Genomic DNA, 12,179 nt, shown 5'->3' with positions numbered 1-12,179 from the left:
GCTCAAAGGACGAGGCTGAGGCATAGAAGCATTGTCAGCGTCGGCATCGGAAAGGGAAAGGTCGGAGGTTGAAGTGAGGCGAAAGGAAGGAAAGTGAGAGTTGTGTCGCTGTGAGGTGGAAAACCTAGGGCTGTGTCACTGTGAGGCGTAAAACCTAGGGAAAAAACAAAAACAAACAAAAAGAAAAAGAAAAAGAAAAAGAAAAAGAATAGAAAACAAGAAAAGTCTAGAAGTGATTCAAGTGAAAACCTAAGGCTACGTGCCTGAGTGAAAACCTAAGGCTAAGTAGAAACCGCACGAGTGAGGGCCTATGGGTAATGTTTTTGATAAGTCATGCACTTGGTTTTGAAACCCATTTGCCAATGGGGCGTCATGGGTGAGGTGCAAGGGCTGGCAAGTGGCCCATTCAAGTCTCAAGAATAATATATATATACACTCGATTTTCTGGTTATAACCAGGTTTTTGAAAATGCTATAACTGGTAACCGGCTCTAGGTAGCCGGTTACCAAATCGGTTTCCTGGTTACCAGTTGGTACCTGGTTACGAGTTTTAACCGGTAATCGAGAAACCGGTCGGATTTACACCCCTACAAAAATACAGTAATGCCCCTCCTATAAAATTAACTTAATCATTTTTTAAAAAAAATATGGTGTACATCTAGGTCATGGCTAGCCACAGCCATGACTAAGTCACCAAGTCGCCATGGCTAGACACGACTCAGTCGCAACTATGGTTGGGCAAGAGCCAACATGGCATAGTTGGATCAATGAACATCCTCAAATTTACACTAAACATGTCTTCTTGTCTGTTAAAATTTCATTGTTTTGTGATACTACAAATCGATCCAAAATTTATCATTTCAATTTTTTGGACAATTTTGCCCCGTTTGCCATTTTCATCACCTTCATCATGATTTAATCTTCCATAAATCAACACAAAAATACACGCAAAAAAAAAAATAGCACCTTCCTTCAAGAGTTAGGACAATAAATCAGCTAAAGCAGGCAGCCAATTAGAACCAGCTCATATGTCCTTCAGAGTCTTAGACCATCACTCCTGACTGGGGCCTACGGTGATCTTTTCAAGTAATGTGATTGGAAAGGTTGAAAGTTGAGAAGTAATTGGATGAACCCCAGTTCTCTTCAAAGTAGGGGTGTACAAGCGGTGCGGTTATTAATCGGAAATAACTGGTAACCGCTAATAACCGGCAATAACCGCTAACTAGAAAAATTGAAAATAACAGCAACAAGATAACCGGGTACCCAGTTGCGGTTACTGGTTATTACATTCTAAAAAATAGGTTAATAACCGAGTAACCGGTTATTATTATTATTATTATTATTATTATTATATATTACAAAAAAAAAAAATGAAACTTCTCTGTAGCCTGTAATATTTTTTAAGATTCTAAAGGAGGATGCCATCACGCCAATTTCCCAGAAATGATTGGTATTTCATGTTTTTTAGGGTCCAAATCGCTTGTCTGCTTTGAGGGTCTAAATCACTCGTCTGGTCTGTTGAGGCAACTTCCTTTCATCTCTTCATATTTTTCATTTTTTTATTAGCCTTCCCGCGTTCTCGATCTCCTGAAGCAAAAAAGTTGAGCTCCTTCGTGCCTCCTCTCACAGATCACCTCTTACAAGCTTCTAAATCCCAAGTTTGATTTGGTTTATGGGTTTTGTTTGATTTGGTTTATATTCTGAATCTCATATTGGATTTTGTTTATGGGTTTTTATTTTGAATCACATATTTAATTTGGTTTATGCGTTTTGATTCTGAATCTCGTATTTTGATTTTGGTTTGTGGGTTTTGAATCTCTCTTCCTCTTCTTTATGGCCGATTTGCGTGATAAGTAGGCAAAGATCTTGACAAAATCTAAGAAACCCCATTTCGCTCTATCTTTTAGATTAGAGATCCCTTCTGATTCAACTAGAAGTGGTTCAAGACATCACATTAGAGAGACTTTTTTTGTGAGTTTGTTTGTTATATATGTGAAATTTGAAAAGGGTTCTGCATGTAATTTTGTTAGAAATGGGTTTTTCTTTTTGCTTTTTTTAACTATAATTTGTTTATCCAAAATGGGTTTTTGGTAAATCAGTTATATAAGTTTAAGCTATGTGATTGATGCATGTTCTTGGTAAAAATGCCTTTATTTAGTTTAGTTTTTTGTGCTTTCTAGAACTAGAGTGGTTGACATAAATTTGTTTGCTTTGTGGTTGAAGGGGTTGCAAATGATTTACTGGGTTTTAGTTATGGGTTTCTTGGATACATTTGTTTCATTGGAATGATGTTGTGGTTGGGTATTCTCTGTTGTAGGTGTTTTTATAACTTGCACCATTGACATTGAGCTTCTTTTTTGCTATACCTTAGGCTTAGATGTATAATAAGAAGTGTAAAATAGTTGAAGTATGATTAGGATTTTGTTATATGCATTGTTCCTTTGATAATTGAGATAGTTTTTAGATAATACATTTCTGTTTTAGTTGTCATAAGTTGAATGGTTACTCCAAGAGACCAGAAAATCTGTTTGTGATCCATGGATGTTTGATTTTAGGGATGGATTCAAACCAAGTCCTGTACTTCCTACCACTTCCATTAATTCTTATGGGCGTTGGTTTTTGTACTCATCAATTGTCATTAAGAGCAAAATGGTGTTGAAGCATCCAAGCACTTCCATTAATTCTTAGCATTTTTGTACTCATTAATTGTAATTAAGAGCAAATTGGTGTTGGAGCATCCAACTACTTCCATTAATTCTTAGCATATATGGGCGTTGGTTTTTGTACTCATCAATTGTCATTAAGAGCAAAATGGTGTTGGAGCATATATGAGGGTTGGAGCTATACTCATCAATTGACAATTGTCATTAATTCACAAAATGAAATTAAAGCATATATGGGCGTTGGAGCATCAATTGTCATTTATAGATGATGTTCATTAATCGGTAGCTTTCATTGTCATTCATTCACAAGCTAGATGGGCGTTGGAGCTCTGTATGAGCATTGGATTTCTAATGAATTTTGGTTAAGTGGTTGGAAGTGGTTGTTTTAAAACCAATAAAGGAAATAATATTTATTTAAAGTAGAGAATATTTGAAGAGTTTGATATTTAATGTCTTTAAAAAGTGGATAGTTAAAATAACAAAAGTATATTTTTTAGCCAAAATCTGACTAAACTTTGATGAGCTCATTACAAATGCTCTTAAGCTTCTATAAAAAGAGAGAGAGCTGAAAACAGAGGCCGACAAGGTCAAGACAAGAGAGAAATTCAATCAGCAAAAATAAAAGGCTTGTTGGTTTGCATCCACAAGGACCACAACTGTTAGTCTGTGATTGACTGCATTCTGTTTGACAAAATCACTTTTATGTATTGTTACTACATTATCAGGGATACCGTTTATTTCAGAGTCTTCATTTCAAAAATGTGTTTCAAGAAGTTAAAAGAAGATTCTGTGCAAATTCCAAGTTAAAGAAGTCGGATCCCAAGCATTCGTCCGGACGGCCCAGTATAACGTCCGGAAGCTCATCAGTCAGCAACATTCGTCCGGACGATGTGGCAATACCGTCCGGACGCCTATCAGTGTCTAAAAGCTTCGAACTATTCAAATTTTCATCCGTCCGGATTTCTCAGCAACATGTCCGGATGCTCATTAGTGTCTGACAAGAAATCAGATTTTCTTCTCAGACACAGATATTGGAAGACAGTTGCATACGTCTGGGCGTCAGGTCTATACCATCCGGATGCTATCCTTGATAAGGCAAGACGTGCAGAAGAATTGCAACCGTCTAGACGTCAGGGCAATACAGTCCAGACGCCAGTCCTTATTATGGAAATTACGTGCAGTAGTAGTGCAACCGTTCGGACGCGGCCTTGATATGGTATTTCGTGAAGCGTGTTATGGAAAGCCGATTGCACAATTGTCCGTCCGGACACTCTCAGCTACCGTCCGGACACCACCTAGAGAAATCCATTCTAGACTCGATTTAGGTCTGCTGAGCCTATAAATAGAGGCCTCTAGGTATGTATTATTTACAAAATTTGATATTGAATTTTTTAGAGCTTAGAGAGTATATTTTAGGGAGATATTGTGCTGATTTGTTAGCTCTCAAGCCATTGCCGTTTTGTTGTTGCTATGCTCGTTTGTTGAAGCCTATCTTAGGGAGGAGCCCTAAGTTAAAGGAGTCCATAGAAGACCCCTTCAAGGAGGAGACTTGGTTGGGAGGTGTTCACGTCGGGTTACATGTTAGAGTGCTAGATACGATCGTTGCATCGGGTATGTGAGTGTTATTGTATATGTACTAACTTTGTCTTCGGATAGTGGATTTTCTGGGTTTGGCTACCCCGGAGTGATTTTTCTCTTAATTGAGTTCTCACTTCGTTAACAAAAGAATTGTGTTATTTAAATTATGCATTTACATTATTTTGTTACACGTTGTACACACACACGATTAAATTAGAAGTCGTCTATTTTTCAATTAGTATCAGAGCTTGGTACACTCTGTTTAGATTTAATTCTTGAGTGTTTTCTTTTTGACTTCTATTTTATCTTGCTATGTCTCAAAATCTTATGTTTGTTCATGCCTTTGATGGCACAAACTATGGCTATTGGAAAGTTCGTATGCATTTCTTTTTAAAATCCATTGATTGTTAGAAAACTGTTGAATTTGGTTGGGCTAAACCAGAGGATACAATTGACGAACTTACCATTGTTCAAACCAGCGCGAGACTTTCCAATGATACTCCATGCTCTATGTCAAATGCTTTCACCGTCTGAATTCGCAAGAATCTCAAACTGTGAATCCGCTCAAACAACATGGCAAATCTTATAAACAACATATGAGGGCACAAAACTTGTAAAATCTGCCAAGCTCTAGATGTTGATTTCTAGATTTGAAGAGATTAAGATGCTTGAAGATGAGGCATTCAAAGAGTTTTACACTAACTGAGCGACCTGAGAAACTCGATGGTGAGTCTTGGGAAGTTCGTCTCGGATGTAAAGCTCATCTAAAAAATTCTAAGATCTTTACCTGAGCATTTCAGAATAAAGATGACTATTATTGAAGAAAGCAAGGATCTAGAAAAGATGAAGATTGAAGAGTTGGTGAGATCTCTTCAAACTTATGAACTTTCCCTACCTCCAGTCAAGAAGGTGAAGACTATTGCCCTCAAGACATCTAAGAAGGCCAGAGTCTCATCTGAGGAAGAGTCTGACAATGAAGAAGATGTAGTGGCAATGCTGGCCAAGAACTTTGGAAGACTGATGAAGAATGACAAATTTAAGGAGAAATTCACCGAAAGACTGAAGAAGGCCCCTAGAAAATCTTAGCCTGAAGAAGTTGAGAAGAAGGAGCCAAGAGGTCCTAGATGTTTTGAATGCTCAGGCTTTGGACATATTCGAGTTGACTGTGGAAATCTCAAGCAAGGTAAAGGGAAAGCTTACAATGCAACTCTCGGTGATGAGTCCAAAGAAGAAGAAACTCCTGGTCAAGATCAATTTCTAGCCTTTGTGGCTCCACATGAAGACGAGGAGGATTCTTATTCCTACTACTCTGAGCACAGTGATGAAGATGGGGAAGAACTCACAGCGGCTTATAAAGTCCTCTATGTAGAGTTCATAGAGTTAAGAGAGACTCACAAGCAGCACATCCATGAGCTGAACAATCTACAGATAGAGAAGAGTTTGTTACTGCTCAAAATTCAAGACCTAGAGGAGAAGCTATTAGAGACACAGCTACAATTGGAGAGGGTCACTGATGAGAAACTAACCCATAAGTTGTCAATCTAGAAGAGCCCAACAGACAAGACCGGACTCGGATATGTGGCTTCTCCCTATGATATTCCCTTACTTCTAGGACTATATTTGTCAAGCCTACAGTCCCCGAGCCTCCATCCATTGGCCTAGATAAAGTAAAGGAAGTAATTGAAGGGGATGTTCCAGTTAGTGATAAGGCTACTTAGAAGCCTCCTATCATTAGAAGGCCTCCTATATGCCACCACTGTGGTTTAAGTGGGCACATCCGACCCCAATGCTCCTTTCTCAAAGCTTAGAGATCAAAGGTCAAGAAAAAGGTGCCAAGACAAGCTACATTCAGCACTAAACCTCTGGCACAACATTAGGCTCCACGGCATCAGGCTCCCCAGTATAAAGCTCTATGGCATTAGGCTCCCCAACATTAAGCCCCACAGCATCAGGCTCCTCGGCATCAGTGGCATCAACAGCGATTTGTTCCTGCCAATCAGAATGGCAAACCCAAGAAAAACAAATCAAGTCACTACATGAATACGCCACAGAAGCTTAAGGATGATCAATTCTATATGGAGCTGCCTATATGGATACAGAGTATGATACAATGGATGGATTACCAGATGAAAGCCTGTCCACAACCACCACCAGGAAGGCAAACATGGGTCGGAAAGGATGACATTGTTCACCCCTTAAGGGGGAGTGGTCACACCTAGATGGTGAGGGTACACATGCTTAGGATTTGGTTCCTAATCCTAGAGCATCAAGTTTGATTGCATTGCACTGTTTTCTCTGACATATTTCTACTTGCTTTGCAATCTAGGAACCATTATTTTTCCCCCTATTTCTCTTGTTGTTCTTGAGAAAATACTACATGTACTATTTGGGAATGACAGAAAAAGCAAGTCGGGCGGCTGCTTTTCTGTATTGGTAATTTTGATCATTTCTCCTTGAGGATAGGTTTGATCTTGCCACATATGCTAGGTTTAGTTTTATTTCTTTACCTTTGAAGCTTGTTTTTGTTGTTTTTCATAATAATAATAATAAAATATATATTTGGGGGAGAAGATACAGATTTTATATTTTATTTTAAATAGCTTTGTAGATATTGTATGTATTTTTGCTTGATATCTCAGTTCATTGTGTATTGATTGACTACACTTAGATATGATTAAGAGTTTATGTCTGATATCTGCTAAGTTTTCTTGTGCATCTTAATGGTGGATAGTTACTTTTCTCATGCAATGATTTTGTGCATTATCCAAGGCTCCCCTAAGGTACAATTTTTTTTCTCTTTGACTTTTAGCTTCTGGAAACTCCTATAAGAGAGATTTTTTTTGCTACGATGGTCAAATTGACTAACTCGCTAGTTGAACCTAGGACCTAAAATTTTTGGCATTCTTTCTAGGTTGCAGCACCAAGTGATAAAAAGCATTCAAAAATCAATAAATATGGATAAGTAAAAAGATCAACTGCTTATTGTGTTATAAATCTGTTCTTAAACTTGTCCCTATAAAAACAGTCAATGACCAAATCATTGTGAAAATAGACGGTCGCTAAAGGACTAAGTAAAAGAAAAGTACTACATCTTAGGGGGAGTGTATCAAATGAGGGTGGCTAGGCCTTAGTTAAATAAGGTTTGATTTTTGACTGATCTATCATTAATTTTCTCTCTTATTTGGAAAATTCAGTTGCTTTAAGTCGTGTCAGTGAACTTCATACCTTATTGAGAAAGTCTTCACATACACAAGCATTACATGAGTTGAGTAGTCTATTTAAAATTTCTATCTGTAGGGAAATTTATGCTAATTGAACTCTTAACTCTCAAATTATGTCTTTGAATTTTTTGAAATGCTTTTTGACTGTTTTATCAGTTGATTATCCATGCGTATTCTGAAGCTATTTTTAGGGAAATATATTTTTTCTGCAAATTTTCTTCAAGTTTTAGATTTTCAATGCGTATTCTCTTGCGTCCGAACAAGTGCAGTTCAGACAGCCGGACGATCAAGTGACACGTCCAGACACGCGTGGTTTTGTAGAAGGATGACATGGCAGCTCGCGTCCGGACGGGTTAAGTGATGCATCCGGACGAGTACCCTACAGGTTTTAAATCGCATCTCTTTCTCTAGCTGCCGCATTGCCATTTCTTTCTCTCGTTTTCTCTTGCCTTTTGGTGCGTTTTTTGGTGCTTTTTCTCGTGCTTTCTCACGAATTCTCATCTTCTTTTGTTTTTTTGTGATCCTTCTCTCCATTTTCAAGTATTTTGCTTTATTTTTTGTATTCTTTTTGGTTCTTTTTAATTATTAGATGTTTAAGATATATTTTGGGATATTGTTGAGATAAAAATTGCTTGAGGATGATTATTGGCTACTGCTGAGATTGTGATATTTGTTCTATTATTTATTTGGACTGTTTTGGGATATTATTGTTTATTATTTTTTTTGGGAAAGTCCAAATTACTGCCGTTATAATGCTGAATTTTTTAAGGGGACTAATGACATTTATCTGGCATTATTTTTGGCAAACTTTTGGGTTATTTTTCCAGCACTATGTTTGTAGACAGTTCTTAGCGCAGGGTCCGACAGAGGACTGAAGAAGCTTGAGCTGCCTCCTTAGCAAAAGTAGAGAACAGGCAGGCTATTCCATAGAGGAATGTCCTTAGAGCAGATGTGATGGTAGCTCCTCTAGATTACATTGCTGAGATCATCCGCGACAATCATTGGGGATATCTTTACAACTGTGCATGCACAGTATATCCCAGGCTAGTGCGGGAGTTTTACGAGTACTTGGAAGTGATTTAGGATGAGGACCATGGGATCATTCTTCAGACTTCCGTTCAGGGCCACATACTTCAGATTGATCCTCAGGTCATCAGTGCCATCATTGATATTCCAGTCCTACTGGTTTCTGTCAGTCCTTTCACAGAGGACATGGAGCCCCTTACATTGAAGTAGCTCAGGGATTACTTTCATGCCCATCCACAGGGCCATGAGCGAGCTCATGCTTTTATCAAGATAGGTGCCTTTTCTCCCCTGCACCGATTGTTTGCAAAGATTGTTCTACACAATCTATGGCCCCCAGCTCGTAGGAGTGAGCTTGTTCTGAAGAGGGCTCAGTTTTTATATGCTCTCTGTATGAGGATGTCATTTTGCTTGTGTAAGCACATCCTCAATCTTATGCTAGAGATGAGGGATGAACACTCTATAAGGCTTCCTTTTGCTTGCTTGATCACCAAGCTTATTATTCAATCTAGGATAAATGTCTCTGCAGAGCTTGTGACGAGGATACAGGACTCCCTTGGCAGTCAGACTCTTATAAAGTCTAATGCCCAACTGCAGTTCGAAGGTCAAGGTGAAGCTTATCAGCCTCCTCCAACTCAGGATGATCAGCATGCAACAACTTCCTCCTCCCAGACTGCTCCTCCGCTTCCACTTTATGATGTTGGATATGCTCAGTTACTGGCTGCATTAAGTTCTTCGCAGGGAGATATCAGCTCACCAGCTCGATATCCAGGATTGTCTCAAGTACCATCATCCTGATGAGGATTGATTGTTTTTGTGGTGTTTTTGATTTATATAGAGACAGTTTTTTTTTTTTTTTGGATTATTGTAAAACTTTTATAATTCTGGATTTTATTTATATTCTGTTTACTCTTGTCCTGTTGAGACTTCAAGTGATTTTTTGTCCCAAAATGGCCAAAGAGGGAGTTTGTTAGTTTGTGATTGGCTGCATTCTGTTTGACAAAATCATTTGGGATCCCTATTTTATCAGGGATACTGTTTATTTTAGAGTCTTCGTTTCAAAATTGTGTTTCAAGAAGTTCAAAGAAGATTATGTGCAAATTCCAAGTCAAAGAAGTCGGATCCTAAGCATCCGTCTGAACGGCCTAGTATAACGTCTGGACGCTCATCAGTCAGCAACATCCGTCCGGACGATGTGGCAATACCGTCCGAATGCCCATCAGTGTCTAGAAGCTTCGAACTGTTCAAAGTTGCATCCGTCCGGACGTCTCAGCAACATGTCCGGATGCTCATCAGTATTCAACAAGAAATTGGATTTCCTTCTTAGACATAGATATGGGATGACAGTTGCATACGTTCGGACGTCAAGTCTACACCGTCCAGACGCTATCCTTGGTAAGGCAAGACGTGGAGAAGAATTGCAACAGTCCGGACGCTATGATAACACCGTCCGGACGTCAGTCTTTATTATGGAAATTACATGCAATAGAAGTGCAATCGTCCGAACTCTAGGGCAACACCATATGGACGCGGCCCTGATATGGTATTTCGTGAAGCGCGTTATGGAAAGCCAGTTGCACAGTTGTCCGTCCAGACGTTCTCAACTATCGTTCGGACGCCACCTAGAGAAATCCGTTTCAGACTCGATTTAGGTCTGCTGAGCTTATAAATATAGAGGCCTCTAGGCATGTATTATTTACAGAATTTGGTATTGAATTCTTTAGAGCTTAGAGAGTATATTTTAGGGAGATATTGTGCATTTATTGAAGTCTATCTTAAGTATGAACCCTAAGGTAAAGGAATCCAGAGAAGACCCCTAAATTAAAACCTTGTGCTCATGGTTGACTGGGTCATACTTGAATCCAAATCCAAATCACAATTCCAAAACGATGATTGTTTGAAATAGATGACTTATAATTTAACTGTGTGTGTGTGCAACGTGTAACAAAATAATATAAATGAAGAATTTAAATAACACAATTATTTTGTTAATGAAGTGGAAGCTCAATTAAGAGAAAAACCACTTCGGGGCAGCCAAACCCAGGAAATCCACTATCAGAAGACAAAGCTATAGTAACACTCACATACCCGATGCAGCAATCGTATCTAGCACTCTGACACATAGCCGAATGTGAATGGGGCCTCTGGGCCCAAGCAGAAGATAGACAGAAAAGTAAAAGCAGTTCAAAACAATTAGGTCGGAGTGTGGGCCATGCGCAACCCTAACAATTAACAAATACTCCTTCACTCCATCCTTATCATCACTACAACGCCGCCACCATTTCTCTCTTTGTTTGCAGTTTTTGCTTGCAATTCAATGATTAGAGAATTTGGTGGGGGATCATGGAAGTGAAAGCGTGTTTGAGACGCTATATTTAGTTTAAAATTAAAAAAAAAAAAAAAAAAAATTACATTTTAGCCCTTCAAACTACCAGTCGTTTTGGAAGTAGCCCCCAAACTACAAAAAAGTTTTAAAAAGACTATTTTTATCGAAATATGCCTATAAAATAATAAAATAATATATATATATATATATATATAAACGAAAAAAAAAATATAGGGGTGGCTTGGCCACCCCAAATCGGCTGGTCTAGGGGTGGCCGAACAACCCCCATGGCCCTTGGAGTTGGTTTAGCCACCCCCAAGGCCAAACCCTAGGATTTTTCTTTTTTGTTTTTGTTTTTTCTTTTTGGCCATTGGGGGTGGCCGAATCACCCCCAATGGCCATGGGAGTAGTTCAACTACCCCCAAACCAGCCTTTAGGGTGGCTCAGGCCTAGGGGTGGGCATGACCCGCAGGACCTGCCCCGCCCCGACCCTAGAAAGACCAGTTTTATTGTTTTTTCAGTGGATCCAGGTCAAAATATGGGGGATCCGTGTAGGTCGGGGCGGATTGCAGGTCTTGGTTGTAAAAAAAATCAGGGACCCGCCTCGGCCCTTGTAAGAAAAGCCTAGAAAAAAAAAACCCTACCTTTATGCTTACCTAACGCCGCATCACCCCCCCCCCCCCCCCTCGGCGCTCTTCATTTTTTTCGTTTCTTTCTTCCCTCTGGCATAATCTTTCTTCCTTAATTTCTTCAGTCTTATTTTCCTTCTGATCTTGTCACGTTGTTTGATTCTATTGCTTTTTCACTCAACAACATGAAATGTTATTGCATTTCTACAGGCTTCTTCCCATCTCTTCTTTGGGAAGAGATGTCGACCATGGAGATTGGAGAGCTTGATAGGCCTTGCCGAGCCGCCGGTCCTGTGGGGACATCATGAAGCTCCAGAGCAAGGTTGACGAGGAGATCGGGAACGGCGGGAAGATCGTCGACGACGCTCTTCAAGGCCGGTATGTGATTTGTTTGTGATTTCACTGATTTCCAGTGATTTGTTTGAATAAATTGAATATGATTTTCTTGTTTGGTTCTTGAGAAAATCTAGCTCTCAAACCGTCCTGCCCCGCATCACCTCGCCCCCGCATGACCCCGCACCACACAGATCCTGACTTTTTTGTGCGGTGCGCGGGTGCGATTTTCGCAACCCGCAAGGGTGCGGGGCGGAGGCAAATAGGGCGGAAATCCGCCCCGCCCTGTGCACACCCCTAGGCTCAGCAACCCCTTGGCCAAAATGGGGGTGGCCGGCCACCCCTATATCTTTTCTTTTCTTTTTTTTTGTTTCTTTTATTTTTTTTTTAAATTTAAAATTATTTAT

This window comes from Alnus glutinosa, chromosome 6 (genome assembly GCF_958979055.1).
Source record: "Alnus glutinosa chromosome 6, dhAlnGlut1.1, whole genome shotgun sequence".
NCBI classification, from domain to species: domain Eukaryota; kingdom Viridiplantae; phylum Streptophyta; class Magnoliopsida; order Fagales; family Betulaceae; genus Alnus; species Alnus glutinosa.
This window is presented reverse-complemented; position numbering follows the sequence as displayed.